Below are 24,372 nucleotides of genomic sequence, written 5' to 3'. Positions count from 1 at the left end.
TTTTCATTCTTCGTAACCTAAAGTGCCACTTTACAAGAACCCTAAAAGCACCAATGTAAAATATTGAATCTTTGCTTATGTCAGGGTTTTAATTAAACATTTTGTTCTGTGAATGTTTTTGACTTTGAACTTATTTTTATGTGTTTAAATGCAGCTTATGCTTAGTTTATAGTTTCATTGCTTCACTAACCAATATATATTCAAAATAACAGAATAATTTTAGCACTTATCAATTATGACCACAAAACTGAACTTAATAAACATTTGTGATTATAAATCTGAGTAAAACTAATACTTATATTTCTCCAGAATCACTTCTTTAGTATCATGCAATTTATAGTCATTACTTCATTTAGAAAAAAAATGTGTTCTTACTTGACAAAAATTCTAGTGAAGCTTGTTTCACTATTTGTAAATTAGGATTGAAAAGAAAAATGATTTTATTTACTGTGACTGAAGGATAATACTTGACTATAAATTAGACCGAAGTATGTGAAATTTAAAAAAAAGATTATAAAAACAAGCTATAAAACAAATTAATTGTTACATATTGTTAGATTTTTATACATTTTGATTATAATTGACAAATTCACCTTAAACTACCTCATATTTTAAAGTGATACAGTTGAACATGACTGGTATTTGGCTCTTGCCACATGTGACTCACCAGTGGAATTTGTTGACTTCCGAATCAGTTTATAACTTGGTTAATGAAACAAGTCCGTTGTTAGAGAATATTAAGTGATGCAATAATTTCAAGCGCCATGAAATTGTCTAAATAGTCATTCCAAATGCCTCTCCTCACTCTTGACTCCGCAATATATAGTCCCTGGACCAGAACCAGTTTTGAGACTCCACTTTGAGCAGCACAGTCATGTGGTCCCAGGAGGGCAGTGCCAGGGACTATGTTCCCTGGGAGAAAGGCGAAACCCACATTATGCACTGCCTTTGATCATAACTCAAGAAGATTTACTTCAGCAGCCAGTGGAGATTTCTGAAAGTAAGAAAATGGAATTATCAGTCTTAGGAAGATTCGTCACACCAAAATGTTTCAGATGGTGTGAATAATGGAAGGCAAGAGTCAAGAAAATTTAAATAATCCAGAGACTGGGCTAGAATGATGATGCTGAATTTGAGAAGAAGCAGGCAACTTAAAGTAAAATCAAATTTAGTAGGGTTTTAATGCTGATGTTTCTATTGCCACGTTTTACATTTCTAACAATATATCATCCTTCGCAGGTCTTAGTGAAACAAAATATATGTGTAGATATTTTAAAATATATTTTATACAATCCTCAAAATAAAACAAACATGGTGACATCTGTCTCCTGTCTCAAAGCAAAGAACATACTGACAAAAGTTGTGGGAAATTGACATTTCTAGAACTACAAAAATCAACCAAAGTTCTGAAAGAATCTGGAGCATATTAATTTAAGAAAAACGTCTGCATATTAGTAAGAATGGTGAGTATGTTTTAACATGCCCTATTTTCTTTTATCTCTCTGGATTTGTGACCGGTTTGAAGTCAGCAGCCCCAGCATCATAATGAAAACCAGAAATCTACAGCCTTTTATGGGGTTGGGGAAGGTGGTGTAGAAACCATCTGAAGCTTGCTTCCAGAAAATTGTAATTATTTGTCTTACTGCTAGCACCCTAAAAAAATCCTCATTTGCAGGGATTTTAATGATTTGACCTGAATCTGATCCTACCTAGTGTAGCTTTTGCCTCAAGAACCCTTGCCAAAAACAATCAGTGGTGATGGTTTAATATCCCAGATGCCAGAGATGGCAAGAATGGGTGAGGCAAACAAAAAACTGAACAAAAACAAAAACTAAAAAGCTATGGGTTGAGATGTCCATAGAGAGCTTTAAAAATGCTGACATGGCCAGGCACGCCTGTAATCCCAGCACTTTGGGGAGCCAAGGCAGGTGGATCACCTAAGGTCAGGAGTTCAAGACCCAGCCTGGCCAACAAAGGGAAACCCCGTCTCTACTAAAAATACAAAATTTAGTCAGGCGAGTACCTGTAATCCCAGCTACTTGGGAGGCTGAGGCAGGAAAATCCCTTGAACCAGGGAGGCAAAGGTTGCAGTGAGCCAAGATCATGTCACTGCACTCCAGCTTTAGTGGCAGAGTGAGACTCCATCTCAAATAATAATAATAATAATAATAAAATAAACAAATAATTAAATATCTCTGACATATTTCCAACACAAACTGAGAAGCTTACACGTTTGGGAATGTCCCTGTGTATGTCCAAGAAATACCCTAAGTAAGACTCTTACCTTTGCTAGACTTTGAGACCTTGTTCATATAGGGGGTGGGGGTTAAAGCAGAATTGTAAACACTGCCTGACTGAGTGTTGAGCTGTGTCCCAAAATGCACTCAAAATGAATGAGCAAACACTAGGGGATTACTGGTTGTAGCCTTCTAAGAAATAGGACTCAAGCTAACTGAGCAGAGAGTACAATGACCACAAACGACAAATAATACAGATATTAAGGAATTAGTCCAAGAAAATAGCTAAGCAACAGCAAAAATAATTCAAAGAAAGTATGAGAGTAATGTCTAACCAAGTAAAGAATATCGATTGCTGTGTTCTAACTCCCTCAGGGGCTGTGTTGTCGCACTGTCTGCTGCTATGAGCTTCCTCAAAAGTTTCCCGCCTCCTGGGCCGGCGGAGGGGCTCCTGTGGCAACAACCAGACACCGAGGCTGTGCTGAACGGGAAGGGCCTCGGCACTGGTACCCTTTACATCGCTGAGAGCCGCCTGTCTTGGTTAGATGGTTCTGGATTAGGATTCTCACTGGAATACCCCACCATTAGTTTACATGCATTATCCAGGGACCGAAGTGACTGTCTAGGAGAGCATTTGTATGTTATGGTGAATGCCAAATTTGAAGAAGAATCAAAAGAACCTGTTGCTGATGAATAAGAGGAAGACAGTGATGATGATGTTGAACCTATTACTGAATTTAGATTTGTGCCTAGTGATAAATCAGCATTGGAGGCGATGTTCACTGCAATGTGCGAGTGCCAGGCCTTGCATCCAGATCCTGAGGATGAGGATTCAGATGACTACGATGGAGAAGAATATGATGTGGGAAGCACATGAACAAGGACAGGGGGACATCCCTACATTTTACACCTATGAAGAAGGATTATCCCATCTAACAGCAGAAGGCCAAGCCACATTGGAGAGATTAGAAGGAATGCTCTCTCAGTCTGTGAGCAGCCAGTATAATATGGCTGGGGTCAGGACAGAAGATTCAGTAAGAGATTATGAAGATGGGATGGAGGTGGATACCACACCAACAGTTGCTGGACAGTTTGAGGATGCAGATGTTGATCACTGAAAATGATTTATGCAGGTTTAAGATTCTGCTCCTAACTGTAGGAGAGAACTTGGTGCCTCTTCCACTCTGGAGTGAAGTTGATGGAAGTCTTTTTCCTTTTCCACAACCCAACCTGAACCAGTTCCTTCTTGAGACAGACTATACTGAGACAATAAGTTGTCACCAGCAGAAGATAGATAATATGACCTTTATTAACTTGATGAATTAACTTAACCAAGAGGGTATTTGTAGTTTATTATTTACCCCAAAACTTTCTGTGTCTGGGTACCCTCTGAGTAGGCCTATAATTCCTGCCTTGACTATGTGCATCTTTTGTAAGCTAGCAGATTTATGTGGTGAAAATGCACAGGAGCTTGGTGTAGGTAGACTGGGTAGGAAAGAGAGAGCTCCTTTTGCCATGTTTTATCAGTCTGCTGTTACAAACTCTTAGGTTATATCCTTTAATTTCCAGCCTTTTAGGTTAGTTTCTGTAACAGAGCAAGTGAGTCTTGGATGAAGTCCTCAAAGTACTTCAAATGGTAATTGTTTTGTTTTTGTAATAGCTTAACAAATAAACCTAGGTTTTCTATAAAAAAAAAAAAGAATATCAATAAAGAAATATAAATTACCAAAAGATAGCAATTCTGGAGTTGAAAATTAAAATAACTGAAATAAAAATGTACTAGAGTAGTTCAGCAGAAGATATAAGACAGTGTAGGAAGAATCAGTGAATTTGAAAATGGATTAATTAAAATGATTTATTTTGTTAATAAAATAGCAGAAAAAATAATTTTAAAAGGGAAAGGGCAAAGCCTAAGAGACCCCTGGGACACTGCAAGCATTCCAGCATACACATGATGACAGTCTCCTACAGAGATGAGAAAGAAAAGGGGACAGAAAAAGTATGGAAGAAATAATTTTAAAAAAATTCACATATTTGTTGAAAGACATGAACATGCACATCCAAGAAACGCAATAAACTCCAGTATGAAAAATTCAAAGACATCTGCAATGAAACACATCATAGTCAATGAAACACATCATAGCCAAACTATCAAAATGCAAGTCAAAGAGAGAATATTGAAGCAACTCATCAAGGTATCCTTAATAAGATTAGTAGCTGATTTTTCATCAGAAGCCATAAAGGTTAGAAGACAATGGGATGATATATGCAAAATGCTGAAAAAAAGAAAAGTCAACCAAGAATTCTATACACAGTAAAATTATACTTCAAAATGAAAGAAGTGAAGAGATCCCCATTTAAACACAAACCAGGAAAATTTATACACAACATATCTGTCCTGAAAGAAATATTAGGACAGTAGAAAAAACTTTTAAACTTATGGACACTAGAAAAAAAAATTTAAGTCCACACAATACTATGAAGAGCTTTGGTAAAAGTAACTACAAAAGTAAACACAAAATACAGTACACCTGTGTTTATTTTTGTAACTTTTTCTTCCACATGTGACATACAATGAGTAAATACGTAATGAGTATAAAAATAGTAGCACAAATGAGAGGAAAAATAGAAATATACAAAAGCAAATTTTTATATAATCTTAAATCATCTTGGATTTAATTTAAACTAGATTGTTATAAATTCCGATGGCTATTTTAATTTCCCGGGCAACTACTAAGAAAATAACAAAAATAAAATAAAATAAATGACAGCATAATTTAAGTAGCACAGTAGAATATATTTATTTAACATAAGAGTGCAATAATTGAGGAATAAAATAATAAAAAGGACAAACAGTATATAAAATCAAATAAAGTGGCAGACATAAATCTTACTTTATTAATAACTACATCCAAAGTAAATAGATTGACCACTCTGTGAAAAGGTAGAAGTTGACAGAATGAATTTTTAAAAAATGATCTGATGTTATATTGTATGCAAAAGATGTGCATTAGATTTAAACACAAAATGGAATGAAAGTAAAATGATAGATTTAAAAAGGATATTATAAAAACTGTAACCAATAATAGCTATCTTAACATCAAGTAAAAGAGATTTTAAGACCAAAAATAATTACTAGATAAAAGGGATATTTTATAATTATAAAAGGTTTAATAAGAAGAGATAACATTTATTAAAATATATGCATTTAACAACAGAATCACAGTATGCATAAAACAAACTGATTGAAATGAAAAAAAGTAGAAAATTTGACAGTAATAATTAGAGACAAAAATACTAACTTTCAGTAGTGGATCTAACAACTACGTAGAAGATTGATGAGGAAATGGAGAACATGATAAACACTATAAGCCAACAAGATCAAACAGACATAAACAGAACACGCCATCCACTAATATCAGGGTACATATTCATCTCAAGTGAATATGGAACATTATCCAGAACAGACTATCTATTTGGCCTAAAACCAAATTTCAATAAATTTTTAAAAGTTTCAGTTTTAACAAAGGAAGTCATTTTCTTTGACAATAATAGAATGAAATTACTAAACAGAGAAAAAGTCACAAGAAAAATTAGTAAATACTTGGGATGAATCATGCAGCAAACCACCATGGCACGTGTATACCTAACAAACCTGCACCTTCTGCACATCTACCCCAGAATTTAAGTATTATAATAATAATAATAATAATAATAATAATAAAACACATACTGAAGCTTATGGAATTCAGCTAAAACAATTTTGATGTAAAACTTGTAGCTGTAAATTCCTAAAATAAAAACAAATAAATAAATTAATAAAGAAACATTGAATCTTAAGAGACTGGAAAGAAGACCAAATTATCGCAAAGCAAGCAGAATTGCACTGGAAGTAAATACAGAGAAAATAAACAAAAGTTGATTAAACAAACTTTGACAAATTTCAACAAAATTTATAAACCGTTAGCTAGGATGACCAAAAAACTGATCAAATTATTAACATTAAAAATTAAGGAGTGTATATTACTATACTGATCTTATAAAAATGAAAAAGAATTATAATGGAATGGTATGAATAAGTGTACAAAAGTAGATAGCCTAGGTGAAATAGACGAATTCCTTGACAGACACACAATACTGATCATGACTAATTAAGAAGTAGGAACTGTGAACCGACTTGTAACAAGTAAAGGAATTGAAATAATTGTCTTTATTTGCAGATGACATGATCCTTTACCTAGAAAACCATCGTCTCAGTCCAAAAGCTTCTTAAGCTGATAAGCAACTTTAGCAAAGTCTCAGGATATAAAACCGATGTGCAAAAACAGCTAGCATTTGTATACAACAACAATAGGCAAGCGGAGAGCCAAATCATAAATGAACTCCCATTCATAATTGCTACAAAGCAAATAACATACCTAGAAATACAGCTAACAAGGGAAGTGAAGAACCTCTTCAAGGGGAACTACAAACCACTGCTCCAGGAAATGAGAGAGGACACAAAGAAATGTAAAAACATTTCGCGCTCATGTGTAGAAAGAATCAATATCATAAACATGGCCATAGTGCCCTAAGTAATTTATGGATTCAGACATCTTATCAAAACGTATTAAATGAACAGAAGTAGGTTCTCAAATTATAAAACTTTTAAAATAAATCACAGGCATACTTTTTTATGACATTAAGTTTGTCAATGATTTGTTTCATATGATATCCAGAACATAAGCATTCGAAGAAAGAATATAAACTGGACTTCATCAAGTTTAAAAACTTTTGTGTTCCAAAAGACTGTATTAGGAAATTGAAAAGACAATCCATAAAATGTAGGAAATATTTGCAAATAATATACTTAATAAGGGTCTAATATCCTGAATCTATTAGATTACTAATTTACAAAACCAGAGCCTTAACCAATGTGCTGCATATAATTTCCAGAGTATTTTCCTTCATTTATCTGTGAATATTCTAATTTGTATATTTCCATACAACCCACTGTATGGATTGGTTTCTGTTCTCATAATTTCTGAAAGAAAAGTGGGAAATAAAGAATTAGTGTTACTAGGAAAATATAGATAATTCTTTTTTTTTTGAGACGGAGTCTCGCTCTGTCGCCCAGGCTGGAGTGAGTGGCACGATCTCAGCTCACTGCAAGCTCCGCCTCCCGGGTTCCCACCATTCTCCTGCCTCAGCCTCCCGAGTCGATGGGACTACAGGCGCTGCCACCACGCCCGGCTAGTTTTTTGTATTTTCATATTTGTATCTAAATTATGAAAAACCTCAGTACCTCGAATTTAGAGAGTCTTTTTTTTTTTTTTTTTTTTAATTTTACTTCCCAACGCAGAACAGTTCAGTGCCATCCTTTCAGCCTCACTGGCTGATAGTTTGGATGTTTGCCTCCCTGAATCTCTTGCTGAAATGTAATTCCCAACGTTGGAGGTGGGAGTTGGTGGGAGGTGATTGGATCATGGCAGCGGATCCCTCATGAATGCCTTAGCGCCGTCCGCTTTGTCCCATCCACAGGATAGTGAGTGAGTTCTCATGAGATCTGTTTGTTTAAAATGTGGGACCTGCTCCTGTGCCCTTGATCCTGTTTTCACCATGTGACGTGCAAGCTTTCCCTTCCCCTTCCAACATGAGTTAAAATCTGCCTCCCCAGAGACAGACGCTGGTGCCATGCTTCTTGTACAGCCTACAGAAATGTGAAGCAATTAAACCTCTTTTCTTATAAATTACTCAGTCTCAAGTATAAAATTCAAGTTGAATTTTTTTTCTTTTTTTGTGCTTTAATTTGAATATTTTCTTTTTTTATTGTACTTAAGTTCTGGGATACATGTGCAGAACGTGCAGGTTTGTTACATAGGTATACATATTCCATGGTGGTTGGCTGCACCCATCAACCCGTCACCTACATTAGGTGTTTCTCTTAATGCTATCCCTCCTGTTGCCCTCCACCACCCGACAGACCTCAGTGTGTGATGTTCTCCCTGTGCCCATTATGATCTCATTGTTCAGTTCCCACTTATGAGTGAGAACATGCAGTGTTTGGTTTTCTGTTCCTGTGTTAGTTTGCTGAGAATGATGGTTTCCAGCTTCATCCATGTTCCTGCAAAGGACATGAACTCATTCTTTTTTATGGCTACTTAGTATTCCATGGTGTATATGTGCCACATTTTCTTTATCCAGTCTATCACTGATGGGCATTTGGGTGGTTCCAAGTCTTGTGGAAGACAGTGTGGTGATTCCTCGAGGATCTGAAACTAGAAATACCATTTGACCCAGCCCCATTATTGGGTATATACCCAAAGGATTATAAATCATTCTACTATGCAGACACACGCACATGTATGTTTGTTGCAGCAGTATTCAAGCTGAATTTTATAGCACTGCAGGAAAGGCCTAACATACTACTGATTTGTTTGGAAGCAAATGGTTTTCTTAATACATGATTAATTCATATTTACGTCAAATACAAAAGACAATTTTCTCTACAGAATATTGAAAGTCAGAATGACCTATAGTAATACTGAAAATAGAAAAATGAAAAGTCAGTTTGCTCTGATGACAACAAATAGAAATGTCTAGGAAAAAATTTTTTTGCTTTAAATTATAAGCTCTCCGGTGCATTTGGTTTTAGATATGATGGATATAGTTGATAGATAGATGATAGGTAGATACATAAATTAAATAAATAAAGGATAGATAAATGCATAGAGATAGATGGAGACAAAGGAGAGAGATAGGTTGATTTTATATTTTTCAATTTATTAGAAAAATTGGAAAAATAAAAAGACTTTCACTTTCAAAAATATTTTTCCTATTGCAACAGTTGCCATTTTTGTTATAAAATGTTTGGAAAGTATCAGAGTTAAATGGAAAAAATTAAATAAAATAATCCATAATCTGAGAACTCTAGCATATTTCTCTTAGTTCTTGATGTATCTTACCTCTTTTTCGAAAGTCATTTTCAAATTATTCATAATTTCAAATATTCAGAGAAAATTATAAAATAATAAAACCATTTATTCCCACAGAATTGAATACATTTTTCTTTATTTGTTTCAAATAATGTTTAAGCAAACTAAACTTCAAATGTATTATTGAAGTTCTTAATTCGATTACACTGTTCCTTCCCTAAGATAGGTGTATATCCTTTCCTGCTTTGCCTCTATTGTTTTCCATGTACATGCTTAAAAAATATATTTATTGTTATTCTGTATTTTTTTGAGATGTAGAACAAATGACAGCAGCTTCGAGCAATCTTTTGCAATCTTTTAATTTTTGTTTAACATAAAACAAAGCATAAGATTGCCATAGTTAGATCCAATTTATTTGTTGCTAATTCCTTATTGGCTTATTCTGCTAATTTTGTTGGCTTAGGTAATTCAGGTACCTCCTGATTTGTTTTTGTGTTTATTTTGTCAAAATATTTTAAGTTTAGTACGTGTACTATCTCCATGTTTTTCATCATTCTTTGTGCTTTTTCTATTTTGTTCAAAAGATTCTTCCATATTCTGAGTTTATGCGTATATTATTCTATATTGTCTAAATTTTAAAAAAAAGTTTCATTTATCACTCAGATGTGTACATCAGGAATATATTTCCTGAGTTGTGCTATGTAACCATCTAATTATATTGTTTTCCGTATAACAGGCCAGCTGACCCATCATTAAGTAATTCAATCTATTCCGACTCATTGGTAATATCACCTGTGTTCCCGGAAGCTACTATTTATAACAGTAACTATTAGTAACTCGAGTAACTCTAGTCTATCTCAGTGGTGTGTGTACCTATTTTTATTTTTATTTTTGAGATGGAGTCTCATTCTGTCACCCAGGCTGGAGTGCAGTGGCGTGATCTCAGCTCACTGCAACCTGTACCTCCTGAGTTCAAGCAATTCTGCCTCAGCCTCCCCAGTAGCTGGGACTACAGGCACATGCTGCCATGCCGGGCTAATTTTTTGTACTTTAGTAGGGACAGGGTTTCACCATGTTGCCCAGGCTGGTCGCAATCTCCAGAGCTCAGGCAATCCACCCACTTAGGCCTCCCAAAATGCTGGGATTACAGGTGTGAGCCACCGCGCCCTGCCATGTGTACCTATTCTTAAATGATACCCTTTAATTACCACATCTGCATAACAATTTTGATACCTGAAGATGCATATTCTCCTTCATTATTCTTCTTTTAGACACATTTATTGAATCTGTAAGGCAATCAATGAGCAGTGCACAAATGCTTCAGCCAAAGGCAGCCTATGTCAGCAGCCTCAGTGTGCACACAGAACTGAGACAAGAGTTCAATTCTGGCTAGCCAGTATGCAAGCGCCCTGCAGGAACAACAGGCCTGCTTCAAGTTGCAGGATGTTGGAGTTGACTTTTTTAACCATAGCTTGTCCAAAGCAAGCATGGATGAGACCAACATTTCAAAAGAGGGAAAGGAGAGTTGTTCCAGGCCTTAAGTTGTTGGTGTGTGGAGCAGTATGTACACCCTGTAAGCCACAAAGCAGCTGAGTTCTGTTGATGTACGGAGCACTAATAAAGTGTTTGTGTCAGTCTGTGAGAGCCAGTGTTAGATCAACTGCTTCAAATATCAGTGTGCATGCAAGACTAGACAGGTTAATTATGGGGATTAACTTTGCACACACGTGGCTTGTTCTCGCATTGAGGACGATGGTTTTCAACACTGGCTGCCTATTAGAATTTTTGGGGGGAACTTTTAAAAATATTAATGTCCAAGCTACACCCTACGACCAATTAAATGAGCATCTCTGAGTGTGGAATCCAGGCATGAGCAACATTTTACCAAATCCCCTGAAGACTGTAATGTGCACACACCTCTGAGAACAGCTTTAGTGTCAACTCAATTATGTGATCTCAGTCTGGCTTGAAATCAGTAATTATGTAAGAAAGAGAAACTACTAGGAGCCACCCAGAAGGCTAAGCACATCCAGGACAAGTCAGAAGCAGTAGCCAGTGGGCTAAAGGATGAAAATGATGGCCCACAAAATATTGTGTACATTTTAGGTATTTACTTTTTTTTTTTGTTGGGACAGAGCCTCGCTCTGTCGCCCAGGCTGGAGTACAGTGGCCAGATCTCAGCCTACTGCAAGCTCCGCCTCCCGGGTTCCCGCCATTCTTCTGCCTCAGCCTCCCGAGTAGCTGGGACCACAGACGCCCGCCACCTCGCCCGGCTAGTTTTTTGTATTTTTTGGTAGAGACGGGGTTTCACAGTGTTAGCCAGGATGGTCTCGATCTCCTGACCTCGTGATCCGCCCGTCTCGGCCTCCCAAAGTGCTGGGATTACAGGCTTGAGCCACCGCGCCCAGCCAGGTATTTACTTTTAATGTAGCATTGAAGTGCAAGGAACTTGGAGAAAATTATTTAAGATAATGTGCTCAGCTGCTGAATCCTATAGAGGAGAGTTACTTTTCTGTTGCCCTACTCTGAGCTCAAGCACATACGGCAAACGTGCGGCTTTGTGGAATGGGCAATGCAGGGTCTTTCTACTTTGTTGCTCTGCCAGTGGGAAGATGCTCTGTGATCCAAGATATTTCTCTACCTCCTCTACATTCCAGCCAGCAAGGAGTAGGGATGGGGAGTGGAAACCAGTGTCTTGCCTGAAAACAATAATCAGAACATTTCTGCTCTTACCTCCTTGGTGAGAAATCAGTCATGTGTTCTTGCTCATATGCAAAGCCTAGAAAATATATTAAAGGTGGTCATGTGCGTAACTAAAAGGAGAAGTAGAGAATGGATATTAGGAATCAATTATCATTCTTTCACAACAGGAATCAAAGGAAAATGGAAGTGAATACAGTTTAAATACACATTTAAATAAAGGTTGATATCATGGTTGCCATCATTGCAAAAGACTACCTTAATAAGAAGGGAACAGTATTTCAGCTGCCACTCTACGAAGAAGCAGTGTTATTATTAAGTCAATTTTCCCTTGACCCTGCTAAATGTGTAGTTCCAAAGGCATGTTTTGCTGAGTGATAGAATGAGAACCTCAGTTGACATTCTAATTAGAGAGATGGCCGATTGAAAGACTTTGCTTGTTTGTTTGATACAGGGTCTTGCCCTGTTTCCCAGGCTGGAGTGCAGTGGTGCTATCATGGCTCACTGTAGCCTCAACCTCACAGCTTAAGCAAACCTCCTCCTCAGCCTCCTGAGTGACTAGGACCACAGGCACATGCCGTCACACCTGGCTAATTTTTGTAGTTTTTGTAGAGACAGTTTTGTTATGTTGTCCAGGCTGGTCTTGAACCTCTGGGGTCAGTTGAGCCACCATGTTGGCCTCCCAAAGTTCTGGGGTTAGAGGCACGAGCCACTGCACACAGCCTCATTGAAGTATTGAGGAAGAGAAGAACTTAAGGTGAGCCTGAAGCATCTTGTAGTTCCAGAAAGTAAGTGCTAAGACACACACACACAGACACACTCACAGATGATGGGGAATGTCAAAGGGGCATTGGAACTAACAAATAGTTGGCTAGAGTTGAAACTGTGACAATTTGGAGAATAAAACAAATAAAATAATAATAAGCTACACCTCAAATATATTATTGACTTCATACTGACATAAGCAAATGATTGAATATGTAAAGACATGAGGGAGGACAGACAACTCTCCTGTGCAAACGAATTAAAAATACTGTATCAGGATAGTTTTCTCTAAAGAGTGGACCATAACTCTCTGCTCCTTAAGTTAGAGGTGTGTTTAAAAGTGACTTCCTTCTGCAGAGAGCAGAAGGGAGAGGAGAGAGGAGGCATGTAACTTTCCAGTGCAGAAAACCTGACAACATTGTCTCAGCCAGCTGTCAAAGTTAACGCCAACAGTAATAAATCACATTTATAGTGATAGGTCAGCTTGACCCTTCTCCAACATGAAACTATGAGCTATTTTGTATTAACATGATTCTCATTAGCCAATTTAATGGTGGGAATTTTAACTGAGAGTTCTAGTGAATCAATGTTTTAATACGATGTGATGAAAATGATACTTTATCTCTGGGTCTTTCTACCCATAACTCTGACCTAATAATGGGAAAAACATTAGATAAATTCCAGTCAGATGAAAAAATCCAAATCCCAACGTTCTACAAAATAACTGACCAGTTCTCTTTAAAACTGCCAAGATCGGTTAAATTAATAAACTGTCAAGAGCCACCAGGAGGCCAAGGAGACAATGACTGCTAAATGTGGTGTAGTATTTGAATAAGATTGTATCAAAGAAAAAGACATTAGTTAATAGGTCAGGAAAAATGAATGAAGTTTTAACTTTGCTAATAATAATATAGGTAACGATAATCAACAATGAGCTAGAAAGATCCTGCGTACAAGAACAATAGAAGGAGAATTAAAAGAAAGGAAATAAATATTTGAGTTTTTTTGATTGGTAACTACCTGAAAAGGGATAAAGTGAATTTGCAGTAATATTTGTTTTTACCTTTGGAAAAAAAAAATTTTTAATATTTAAGTTCTACTTTTGTAACCCCAGTGGCTATGTAATCTTACATATCTAAATATGTATGTATTTTTATATGTGAATAAACAAGGGTATTTGTAGCTTTTACATAACTTTTAGCAACCTTCAGCTCTTTTGTCTTCTGTTAAAACCACTATTCACAGTGTGTCTGTGAAAGTAAATTTCTTTTTCGTGATTTGATGATATTGATGGTTATTGTCAAACTTGGTAAGAGAAATACAGCTTCAAATGAAAAAACAACAGTCGTCCACCAGACAGCCTCTTATTCTGTCAGGGGGCAGAGTTAATTTGTGCCACTTCAGCAAAGAGTAGATTCCTTCTTTCACAGCCTGGGTTTAATGATGGCATTGATCAAAATGTTAATTTATGTTGATTTATCAAGACATGGTGATTGTAGTGATAAGCCTTCATGATTGGTACTTCCAAAGTAAATGTACTGAAATGATAAATGCGTGTTTCCCTGGCCACAGAAATGGATTTTACTCTGCAGTTAATGTTTCCTATAACCCAACTTCATTAGGCAGAACTCAGTTAATGACATCATGAATTTGTTTCATGTTATCAAATTGCATTAATTAGGGAAATGTGCTGAATGTTGATTGTGAAGAAACATACTCTTTTTCCTTGGAATGACAGAAGAAAAAACAAGGTAATTGGATTAATTTTCCCTTCTTTTTTTTTTTTTTCTTTAACCCCTGTTAACTAGGAATGAGAAAATTCTTTCTCAACAGAAAGGCATAAGCAGCTTTGTTTTAACATAATTCTTATTAGTCAATTTAATTGTAGGAATTTTAAGTGCAAGTTTTATTGGATCAATGCCAGACTCTGACAACCATATTGAATACAGTATCTCCAGAGTCTTAGACATTTGAAAATAAAAGCTTGAGGTTTCCTATAATGGTTTTTTAAAAAAATCCAAAACAAAAAACAAGCACCGATTTCTTTCTCATGGTTCTATAAATTATTTATTTTTGGTATGTTTTATCACCCCTGCTCTCAAAGCTTAGAATAATGTTATCTGTGATCTAGAAGTTCTGTTGTGATAATGGTCTACTACAGGGTACACATGATTCATGGTGATCTGTGTGAGTTGTTTAAAATATGGCACTTGATTATAGTAACAGATTATCACAACAGTTGAAAATCAAATCATTTGCATGTAATTATGGGTGTTCTCTAGATTGGAGGGGGACAGGTAACTTTCTTTAATGAGAAAGCATGGGTCTTTTGTTGTCTTTATTCCATTGGGGGCTGTAGTTCCAGTTCATGTTGAAAAACACATTTCATGAATATGCCACATGTAGCCCAATAGCTGTTCTGTATTCAAACCCAGTAAGCATGTTCCCACTGGGGCATGAACCAAATCACACCCTTTAGAAATAAGTACCTACTGGGGTCACAGCAGAGGTCATCTTCATGTTTAAGCTCTAAGTAACCAAGAAAGAGGCTTTATTCTAAACTTAGAGTGAATAGTTGTTTTGTGCACATGCATATTATCCTCAGAGGTAAGATAAGCAAATTAAGCAATTGTTTTCATACAAAACTGTTCAGAAGTATACACATATCCCCCCAATACACACACACCTGTCAGAGTAGAATGGTTCCTTAGTCTCTTTTTTGTGATTTCATGAATAGAGTTAAATAGGCAAATGATGAAATGCCTTTTAAAGAAAAATGACATGGCTAATTTTCTATTTAAAATGTGGAGGGTACATTGGATGCCTAAAGAGGTCTCTAACTGATAAGAGGAATTTACAATCTTTTCTCTTTCCAAGTCTCAGTCTGCTCATCTCTAAAGTAGCTCCTTCCTACTCTGATATTTTAGGATTTTAGGATTTAAAAAATACTATCCCTTTAGTCATCTTGACTCTGCTATATAAACAATGTTTTATTGTATTGATAACTTTAATTCATCAGGCATGATGAAAAATACAAAATAAGTATAGCATTCATCTGAGACAATTTACTACTTATTCATATGAAAGTTGTGGTATTCTAGTAATTTCAGAGAAGGTGGTTATAAATGCCAGAGATACAGTGTAAGGAAAGCAAGATAGAGTCTGAGCACTCTATCACTTTGATTACATGAGGTGGGCAATGAAGAGGCAGGGATCTGCGTGTAATGACACAGGTGATTGGATCGAATTGAAACCCACTGAATATAGGGCATTTTCTATCACTCCCCGAATCTTCCTGATATGTAAAGACATATTAGATTCATTCAATTTAAACAGTAATAAAGATGATAACCGGATTTAACATTTATTTGTTTTTATTTTACAGTAGTTTTATGTTTGTGGAATTTGAGAAGACAGAACACAGGCTTGCCGTCCCTGTTTCTGATGCTTCCTATCATCAACTTCTTATGCTGGTATGGCATATTTTTACAAATCGTGCCTCAATATTGAGGCATTGTTATTAACAAAATCCCATGCTTCACTAGGATTTCTTTTAATTTTTAACAATTTTTACTCCAGAATTCCAGCCAGGAAGCTGTATTGCATTTAATTGTCATGTCTCTGTAGGCTCTTGTCCCTGATAATTTCCTGGACTTTCCTCACTTTTGATGACCTTGACGACTTTAAGAGATACTCATTAGATATTTTGTAAACTGTCCTGTGGTTGGATTTATCCGATGTTTTACTCATGATTAGACAAGGGTTGTGAGTTTGGGGGAGGAAGACTAAAAAAGGTAAAGCGCCATTTTTGCTATATCTTATCAAGAGTGCATGGGATTAACATGGTTTCTCCTGGTTGATGCTGACCTGCATCACCTGACTGAGGTGATGTGATATGGTTTGGCTGCGTCCCCATCCAAATCTCATCTTTAATTGTAGTTTCCGTAATCCCCACGTGTGGTGGGAAGGACCAGGTGGGAGGTAATTAAATCAAGGGAGTGGTTACCTCCATGCTGTTCTCATGATAGTGAGTGAGTTCTCATGAGATCTGATGGTTTTATAAGGGGCTTTTCGTCCTTTTGCTTGACACTTCTTCTTGCCACCACCATGTGAAGAAGGATGTGTTTGCTTCCTCTTCTGCCATGATTGTAAGTTTCCTGAGGCCTCCCCAACCATGTTGAACTGTGAGTCAGTTAAACCCCTTTCCTTTATAAATTACCCAGTCTCAGGGATGTCTTTATTACCAGTGTGAGAACAGAGTAATACAGGATGTTTGTCACATTTTTCCACTATGGAGTCAATCTCACCTTTTCGCACTTTCCATACTGTGCACTTTATAAGTAGTCACTCTGTGTAGCCTACGTTGAAGGGGTGGGAAGTTATGTTCTACTCTTGAGGGCAGAGTAAATTTTTGTGTATATTTTCTAGAATTCTTCTCCACAGGAGACTTGTCTACCATCTTTCCTTTATTTTTTAATACATTATATCCATATGGACTCATGGATACTTATTTCGTAACTCAGGGTATAGTCTAATACTACATTATTTAATGTTTCGCTCCAAGTATTTCATATTTGGACATTAGGAGCACTATTATTTGACCTTTGGTTCCTTTGACACATTCCTATTATTTTATATATTTTTTAACCCTTCCTACTTCCTGCACTATAAGATACTGCAGGATCCACTTGTATATGCCCAGTGCCAGTCCTGGAATCAACCGTTTCTCCAAGGAACTCTGATTCCTTTCATGGGAGAGCAGCATTATAAATCAATATTCTATCACTAGGCGTTCTTATTGCTAGTGGAGTATTGTTCCTTGCATTCTTTCACCAATACCATGTGGTCTTGTATAATGCTGCCTTGAATAATGTAACTTTACGGTAGGTCTTGAATTGAGGTAGTGAAGGTCTTTCGACTATCTTATGTCAATAATGTTTAAGCTATTGTAGGTCTCTTGCCTCTCCATATTAAGTTTAGGATAAATTTGTCCATGTGTGTAAAATAGCTTGCTGGGATTGTAAGTGAGATTGCATTACATGTATAGATCAGGTTAGGAATGACTGATATCTTAATAATATTTGCTGTCCCAATACATGAACCTGGAATATCTTTCCATTTATTTAGATTTTCTTTGATTTCTTTCATCAGAGATTTGTAATTTCTTGCAAATAAATCCTGTACATATTTGGTTATATGTTGCCTTAGTGTGTTCAGGCTGCTTTAGCAAGATACCACTAATTGGATGTCCTGAATAACATCCAATTTTTTGGATGTTATTTATTTATTTTTGGTTCTGAAAGCTGGAAAGTCCAAGTTCAAGGTGCCAGCAGATCTGGTGTCTGGTGAGGGCTAGTTTTTGTTTTGCAGACAGCCATTTTCTCACTGTGTCCTCATAGAGCAGAAAGAGAAAATAAGCTGTTGTGTCTTTTTATATGGGCACGAATTCTGTTATTGTACCTCTAAAGACTCTACTTCCTAATATCACATTGGAGGTTAGTGCTTCAACATATGAATTTTGCAGAGACACAAGCATTTAGTCCATAACATATTTATACCTAAGTATTATATTATATATGGGTTGATTGTAAATGGTAATGTTTAGTTTTTAAATTTCAAATCCCAATAGTTCATTGCTGGTATATGGGAAAGCAGTTGACTTTTGTAGGCTAACATTGCATCTATGGTCTTCCTATTCTTTCTTATTAGTTCCAGGAGTCATTTTTTTCAGTTGTTTGGAATTTTCTACATAGATAAATATACTATACAAATACAAACTCTTTTATTTTGTTCTTCTCAACCTATATAACTTTATTTCCTTTTATTTTATATTGCACTGGGTAATATACCCAGGATGATGTTGAATCAGATTGGTAAAAAAGGACATCCTTGCCATGTTCCTGACAATAGAAAAATGACCAGATTTTCACCATTAAGTATGATGTTAGCTGTAGGTATTTGCAGGATGTTCTTTAACAAGCTGGAGGAGGTCTCCTATAATAGTACTTTGCTGAGAGTTTTTTCAGGAATGACTGTTGGATTCTGTGAAATTCGTTTTCTAAAGTAATTGATGTGGTGACATATTTTGTCAGTGGTGGTGCAGGTTTTGACGTGTTTTAGCAAAGTGACTCTTTTTTTTTTTTTTTTTTTTTTTGATAAATGCTATTATCTGAATATTGGTGCACTGCCACCTCAAATTTATATGTTGAAATCCTAACTTCCAAGGTGATAGTATTAGGAGTTGGGGCTTTGGGGTGCTGATTTGGTCATGACAGTGGAGATTAGTGCCTTTATAAAAGAGACTCCAGAGAGCTGGCTCATTCCTTCCATGACGTGAGAATGCAGCAACAAGGTGGTTGCCTATAAACCAGGAAACAAGCCTTCACCAAGCATTGAATCTGTGATGTCATGACTTTGAACTTCCCAACCTCCAGAACTGTGAAAAATAAAGCCTTGCTGTTTATGAGCCACCCAGTTCATAGCATTTTGTTATGGCAGCCTGAAAAATCTAAGACAATGAACTGGCACTGGTTATCTGACCACACTGTATAATTCTTTTAATAAATTTTTTGATTTAATTTGCTATTTTTTTAAAAAAAAACTTTACATCTATATTTACAAGAGTTATTGATCTATTCACCTATTTCAGAATTTAGTTTTATGCTAATATAAATTGAGTTTCAGAAAATGAATTAAAATGTGATCTTTCAAGGCTGGACACAGTGGCTTACACCTGTAATCCCAGCACTTTGGGAGTCCAAGACGGGTGTATCAATTGAGGTCAGGAGTTCGAGGCCAGCCTGGCCAACATGGTGAAACCCCCGTCTCTACTAAAAATACAAAAATTAGCTTGGCATGATGGTGTGTGTATGTAGCCCCAGCTGAGGCAGGAGAGGGGAATTGCTTGAAACTGGGAGGCAGAGGTTACAGTGAGCCAACATCACACCACTGCACTCCAACATGGGCAACAGAATGAGACTCTATCTCAAAAAAAAAAAAAAGTTATCTTTTTGCTTATGAATTTTGAAAGACATGGTGGAGGATTAGTATTGTTTTTTACTTAAATGTTTAGCAAGATTCACAAATGAGACTCTCAGGGTCTGATGTTTTCTTTGTTAGAAGATTGAAAATACCAATTAGATTTATTTGATATTTATAGGTTGACTCAGCTAATTCATTTTTCCTTGTTAAGTGATGGTGTTATATGTCTTTCAGTGAATGATCTACCTCATTTAAATGATCAAATTGTGAGTTATGAACTTGTTTGTAGTACTCTTTATTACCTTCACAATGCATATAGGATCAGTAGATAGCATACAAGAATCCTGCTTTCACTTTTGATATTGCTAATTTGGGGCTTCTCTTTTGTTGGTTACTTTGGCTAAAAGTTTATCAACTTTACTAATTTCTTTCAAGTAAAACTTTGTTGTTATTCTGGTTTTTTTCTGTCTTCAGTTCAATTAATTTCTGCTTTAATTTTTATTATTTTCCTCTGCTTCTGTTAAGCATAAATTATTTTTCTTTTCCAAGTTTCAAAAAAAGGAAGCTTAGGTAATTGATTTTAGATCTTTAAATTTTCTGATATGTACATTTAGTGCTATAAATTTTCTTCTACATGCTGTTTTTAATGCACCCAATATATTTTGATTAATCGTGTTTTTATGTTAATTTAGAACAAATATTTTTAATTGCTATTAGAACTTCTTTGATACATGTATTATTTAGAAACGTGTTTTTGAATCACCAAATATTTTACAATTTTCCATTTATCTTTCTGCTATTGTTTTCTAAGTTATTTCTATTGTGATCTGAGAACATACTTTGATTTCTATTCTTGTATTTTGTTAAAATGTGTTTTATAGCCCATGATCTTGTCTAACTTGGAGAATGTTCTATTAATCTCAGGAAACCTGATCAAGTTAAAAGATTGTGCTCTTCAGGTCATCTATATTCTCACTGAGAATTTTTTCTATTTGATCTATTAATTCCAAAAGGAATAATTTTGATAATTTCAAAATCTCTCCCATATCTGATTTTGTTTCTGATGCTTTCTTTGTCTCTTCAACTCGTGTTTTTTTTTCTATATTTTAGCATGCTTTATAATTTTTGTTGTTGTTGAAAACCAGACATAATGCATGGAGTTATAGGAACTGAGGTAAATAGGTCTTCAGTTTAAAAAAGATGGGCCACATTTAATTTTTGCCACCGTTGTAGTTGCCAAAGTTTTCAAATTTTTCTGGTATCCTGGTTCTTGTGCTCATTAATTCTAGGTTTCCCTAAGGACTCCTTCTCAAACAGAGTTCGTATTTTGTAGCTTTTTCTATCTGTAATACACTGTTGTCTTACTGGATACCTGTTGGTGTGGAGGTAAGATGTGGGAGTGGGGAAACATTTTATGGTCTTATGATTGCACCTTAGTGGGCCTATGTTTTGAGGTCATCATCTTTAAGAACATTTCTCTAGTTATATAGATATATTTTAAAAACTCCTCTGTTTTGACACGAAGTCAAAGAAGAACTGGAATGAGAGCAATGACCTTCCTCCGGCTGGTGTAGGCTCTGCCGAAGTCCTTTCAGCTGCTGAGGGGGTACTGTTTATGGATAATGCTCTGGGTGAATTTCACATGGTTTTATGTTTCCCCATGTCCTGCCAGAATCAGGAGGGTTTATTTCTCAGATCTTCACCATGAGAACACAGTGGGGCTTCTGGAGATAACACCCATAAATGTGTGAATTTTAAGACTGCAGCCTTCAGCCTCTACAAGTTTTCCTTCTCATGATAGTCCCCATGCCCTTGAGAAATTCATCAAAATTACCATTTTACACTTTGTACCAGTTTATGGCTTCAGATGCTGCTGTTCCAGTTAAGCAGGTATCTGCTGGACTCTCTGGATTTGCCTGCCCGGCACTTTCTGGTGCAAGATTTCCCCACAGCCTCACTCCACTGATGCACCAAAGAATAGTCATTGATTAACAGTTTGTTTCATCTTTTCTTGTTGTAAGGAGGGGAGTGATAATTTCTAAGGTTTTTGTATACCAGAGCTAAAACCAGAGTTCAGAATAGCTTATTTTTTAATTTTTAAAATCGATACATAAAATGTATATCTATGGTATACAGCATGATGTTTTGAAATATGTATACATTGTGGAATAACTAAATCAAGCTAATTAGCATAGGCATTACCTCACATATTTGTGGTGAGAATGCAAAATCTTTTGAAGCAATTTTTAAGTATACAACATATCGTTATTAACTATAGTCACCACTTTGAACGTAAGGTCTATGGGACTTAGTCCTCCGGTTTAACTGAAATTTTTAATCATTTTACCAACATTTCCCAACCCCACACCCTGAATAGCTTATTTCCAATTTTTTTCATCATTTTCCTTTTTGACTTCCTTCCATTAGGACTCATTGTGTAATAGAAGGATACATGACTATATGCATTTTTTTCAACAACGCTCCCTGCAGATTCTAGGTTGGAGTCTTAATGTGAAGGAAATAAATATCATCAGAGGGAATTTATAAAAATAGTACCTGGGATTTATGCAGCATGTTACTATTTACAGATCACTCCCATGAATATTCACATAGTTCTGCCTTCAGGGCCATACAGCTGCTTATCCTGGAGCCCAGGGCTTGTTTCCAGGGATGCTGCTTTGTGTTCTGATTGTTTGACTCTGTGCCATTTTTGGCCTTGGGAGAAGCAGCACACAACAAGACACAAAATATGGCTTCCGATGCAGTGCCATGGGGCTAGATGATGTCATTGGAAATGCATAAAAACTCTGAATTTTGGAAAGTATAAAACAGGGGAAAGTCTGGCAGACAGCTTTCCTTTCCTTCCCTTCCTTCCCCAAGGTCTGCCCCAAGGTGCACTCTCTCTGTGCAGTTTATTTGGAGACATCAGGGGCCAAGCAGAAAACACCTGCTGAGTGACAAGCTGTGTCTCTCTAGATCCCTGTGACGTGTGGCCAGCAGGTAACAGCACACCTTCAATTGCATTCTGACCTTTCCTACCGCATTTTTCTGTCTCTCATTAAGAGCATCCCAGGATTGCATTTCCAAATTATGGTATCAGCAATTGACGCCTATTTGCCTCAGACTCTGCTTTTTCTCAGGAACTCAGTTTCTTTCTTGTTTTGTTGTTGTTGTTGTTGACATGGAGTCTCAGGGGTCTCACTCTGTTACCCAGTCTGGAGTGCAGTGGCATGATCTCAGTTCACTGCAACATCTGCCTCCCGGGTTCAAGCAATTCTCCTGCCTCAGGCTCCTGAGTAGCTGGGATTACAAGTGCCCACCACCACGCCCAGACAATTTTTGTATTTTGTGTGGAGTTTCACCATATTGGCCAGGCTGGTCTTGAACTCCTGACCATGAGTGAGCCACCCATTTTAGCCTTCCAAAGTGCTGGGATTACAGGTGTGAGCCACTGTACCTGGCCCAAGAACTTGGTCTAAAAAAGCCATCAGGTAGTTGAACAGCGGTAGATTGCTAGATCTCTGCCAAAAACCAGCAGTAATGCAGGGCAGGAAAACTCCCTTGACATTTTGATTTTTGTCCCTTGTTATGTTTGTTCAAATCTTGTGCAACCCATTAACCCTTATTCTTTGAAATTTTCAATCCTAGTTCTGTGTTCTCCATTAATACTTCTGTAGTGGTCTTGTGAAATTTTAATGTCCGTAAAATGCTTTCTCTAAAACCCTAGCCTTAACCTCCTTTCCACCAGTGTTTTGCTTCCCTTGTGGCTTCAGCCATTCCATCCCATGATCTCAACACAGACCTCTCGAGAGTGTAAAGTTCAGCTTCTTTGAAGCCTCACTGTAAATGTCCTGTGTTCCAACTTCATGCACCTGACTCTGTGCATTGTTCTGTATTTCCTGAACCTGTAATCCACTGTTCCTACCAATTTTTCACTGTCCCTCCTTATCTTTACTTTCTTGTACTCATTTCTCTCTTTAGTCAGATTAAGTGCCACAATTTATTATTATCCACCATTTCCTTTCATGAAATCTCAACCCTTCTCTGCTTCTGGTTCAACTGCAGCCTTGGTTCCATCCAAAAAGCTGCCGCCTTCATTTACGGTGCCACACAGCTGGGGAGAGATTTATGGCCACACTTTATTAGACTGACTTTTGGACATGATGTCTACTATGGTTTGGCTCTGTGTCCCTGCCCAAATCTCATCTGGAGTTGTAAACCCCACATTTTGAGGAGGGAGCTGGTGGGAGGTGGTAGGCTCATGGAGGCCTTTTTCCCCCATGCCGTTCTTGTGATAGTGGGTGAGTTCTCATGACAGCCGACGGTTTTCAAGTGTGACATTTCCTCACTCTCTCTCCTCCTGTCACCATGTAAGATGTGCCTTGCTTCTCCTTTACCTTTCGCCATGATTATGACTTTCCTGAGGCCTCCCCAGCCATGTGGAACTATGAGTCAATTAAACCTCATTTCTTTGTAAATTACCCAGTCTCAGGCAATTATTCGTAGCACTGTGAAAATGAACCAATACAATGCCTCACCCTAAGTGGGCTCTTCAAGATAGTCCATTTGCCTGATGCCTTCATTCTTCTGCTGTCTTTGATCACCATTTTCTGAAAATCACCATAAGTTGATTTTAAACTGATCCATTTGCAATCTTTAGAATTTCACATTAGAAATATCATTTATTGAAGAATTTTAATTAGAAAGTTAGCAAGGTTTCGAATCATAGATTTTAATGTTTTAAACATGAACTTGACCTACTGTAGCCTGTTGCC

At 36.7% G+C, this 24,372-nt stretch overlaps 1 pseudogene across 1 annotated transcript; it reads left to right on the top strand.

Moving 5' to 3' along the window:
* The first annotated feature begins 2,594 nt into the window (after positions 1 to 2,594).
* On the top strand, positions 2,595 to 3,936 carry LOC104671355 (annotated as a pseudogene). The gene has a single exon (XR_749275.2). The product of XR_749275.2 is annotated as a methylosome subunit pICln pseudogene (transcript).
* Positions 3,937 to 24,372: the final 20,436 nt, after the last annotated feature.

This window comes from Rhinopithecus roxellana, chromosome 9 (assembly GCF_007565055.1).
Source record: "Rhinopithecus roxellana isolate Shanxi Qingling chromosome 9, ASM756505v1, whole genome shotgun sequence".
NCBI classification, from domain to species: Eukaryota; Metazoa; Chordata; class Mammalia; order Primates; family Cercopithecidae; genus Rhinopithecus; species Rhinopithecus roxellana.
This window is presented reverse-complemented; position numbering and strand designations above follow the sequence as displayed.